This window comes from Orycteropus afer, unplaced genomic scaffold (genome assembly GCF_000298275.1).
Source record: "Orycteropus afer afer isolate SDZICR_OR568_19922 unplaced genomic scaffold, OryAfe1.0 scaffold00127, whole genome shotgun sequence".
Classification (NCBI taxonomy): Eukaryota; Metazoa; Chordata; class Mammalia; order Tubulidentata; family Orycteropodidae; genus Orycteropus; species Orycteropus afer.
Window position 1 is genome coordinate 6044926 of NW_006921714.1, and position 2893 is coordinate 6047818.

Sequence of the window (2893 nt, forward strand, 5' to 3'; positions counted from 1 at the left end):
AGTAGCTGGTGGGTTCGAACCACCAACCTTTTGATTAGCAGCCAAATGCCTTAACCACTGTGCCACCAGAGCTCCTTGTTGTTGTTGTTGTTATGTGTCGTCGAGTCAGACCCGACACATAGCGACCCCTCCTTGGGTTTCCGAGGCAGTATCGCTACAGACGTAGATTGCCCTATCTTCCTTCCGAGGAGTTACTGGTGGGTTTGAACAGTTAGCATAGAGTTTTAGCTTTGAGGTGTATTGATACACATAAGCAGGGCTTGTGGGAAATGTTTTTGTTGTTATAATTAACTACAGGGACATTTTTATAAAAAGTAATAGATTTCTGCTGAAACACTGCACAAACGTTTTATAGACAGACATTTTGATGTCACCGCCTCTGACAGTGTCACTCAACGTGGTCTGCACCCCCTACATCCCCCACAGTGACACCACTGGGTGGGGACACTGTAAAAATGCCCAGACAGGCACCAAGAAGCCCAAGAACAGGTGGCCCTTGACTCGGGAACTCCTACCGACACTGACAGAGGGAGGGGCTGGCAACAGGAGCCTGAACCATGGCTCGAACAACCCTCCCTGGCCTGGAAGGAGGATACAAGAGTCCAGGAGTTCTTGGGCCTGGTGAGGAGGCCCGCGGGTCCTGAGAAGGCAGGAAGACCAGCAGAGGCCGTGGTCAGAGAGAGGAGATGGCTGAAAACTGGGCACTTGTAACTGGAGCTGTGTGGCCAGCTTGTCACCCTAAAAGGCCAGCGGGGCCCAGGCATGTCTTCATAGTTACCAGTCCAGGAAGCAGAGACCTGTGGGGACCCAGGAGATGCCACATGGTCTGAGACTGGCTCTCCTTGTGCCAGCAGTTATAGACACCTGCTCAGGTACACACCTAGGTAGCCCCGGAGGGGAGCAGGCCCAGGGAGGAAGTCTCCAAGACTGAGCACATGTCCGGAAGAGGCAGAGTCATCCAGAGCCACCATGGGAACTAGACGAGGCCGACACATCATTAATTTGCAAATTCAGACTTGCTTCCCCACCCACTCGATGAGGGGGAGACTCGGAACATTTATGTGAAATAAAATATTATGTTCTTTTTTATGCGTGGGAACTGTGTTAAATTTGTAACCCACTCTTAGCTCATTCATTCATTCAACAAACAGTTAAGGTGTCGGGCATGTTGGGGGTGCTGGAGATTTGGCAATGGGTAAAACTGGGAGCCAGAGAAGGCCTGTCTTCTCACAGATCATCCTCACGGGAGGAGAGTCAGTAACGCACACTCAGATCAAGGGTCCCCCAGTGATGAGGGGATAACACTGAAGCTATACTAAGGTGGTAGGCTAGCGAGCGACTGTTGCTCTCTTGTGCTGTCAAGTTGTTGACAGCTTCTGGTGACCCCGTGTGTGACAGAGTTGAACTGTTCCATAGGGTTTTCTTGGCTGTAATGTTTACAGAAGCAGACTCCCAGGTCTTTCTTCTGGTGACGGGTCTGCTGCCTGGTTTCGAACCACCAACCATTCCATTAACAGTTCCCAGGGACCTTATAGAGAGTGACTAGGTGGCCAAGGAAAGCCCCCAGGTAAGAGTAGGGAAAAGGAGTACTTGCAAAGGCCTAAAATGGAAAGGGAATGGCCTAGGTGAAGACCAACAGCAGGAGGCCGGGGTGAGTGGAGTGGAGGGAGTCATAGGGAGAGTGGCAGGAAAGGACATGGGGGGAGAGCAGAGGCCACATCATGAACCAGGGTAAGGAGGTGAGCTTGTATCTGAAGTGTGAAAGAAATCATGGCAGGTTTTTAAATCATGTCTGATCTACGTTTTGTAAGATCACTCGAAGGAGCCCTGGTGGCACAGTGGTTAAGCACTTGGCTGCTAATTGGAAAGTTGGAGGTTCAAACCCACCAGTGGCTCCACAGGAGAAGGCTTGGAGATCTGTCCTTGCAGTGATAACAGCCTAGAAGATTCTTGGAGGCCATTTGACTCTGTTGCATGGAGTTGCTATGAGTTAAAGTCGACTTGATAGCACACAACAACACGAAGATCACACCGGTTTTTGTGGGACCAAATTGTGGGGACAGTGAGAGTGGAAGCAGAGATGAGGTAGGGCTGTCACTGTCATACAAGTGAAAGTGACATTGGCTTGGACTGGGGCACAGGCACTGAGATAAGCAGATTGCATTAAGGTGCTTTGGAAAAAGGATTGATGGGACCTGCTGACTTATTGGCCGTTGGTCCAAGGGAGCCAGGAATAAAGAATGACTGTTGGGGCTTCTTACATGAGATGTGCAGCTAGGTAAGCTCAACTCTGAAGATTTGTTGGGAAGTTGGGACTGAAGGTATGAATTTGGGAGGCATCTACGTTTGATGGAATTTAAAGCCATGGGACCAGTGACAGAATTAGGGAGAGCATGGGTGGAGAGAAGAGAGACTGTGGGTGAGCTAAGACATGCCAGCATGGAGGTCCATCAGAGGACATGCCAACATGGAGGGTCTCAGAGGACATGCCAACATGGAGGGTCTATCAGAGGACATGCCAGCATGGAGGTCAATCAGAGGACATGCCAACATGGAGGGTCTATCAGAGGACATGCCAGCATGGAGGGTCTATCAGAGGACATGCCAACATGGAGGGTCTATTAGAGGTGAGGTGGAGTCAGCAAAGTGTCCATCCAGCCTCTTGTCTCTTTACCTGCGATCATTAATTGATACTTTTCACTGCTGGTCTGGGCGCCAGACATGGGCACTGAGATCTTGGTGCGCAATGTCCCCATGATCTAGACTCTGCTTCTACTCTTTTTTTTTTTTTGCAAAGTTTGGCATCCAAATGAAATATGAAATTAAGTTCTCATAGAGAACACTTGGACCCCTGAGGATATGTCTTATGTGAAAAGTTAGGGCAAACCTCCTG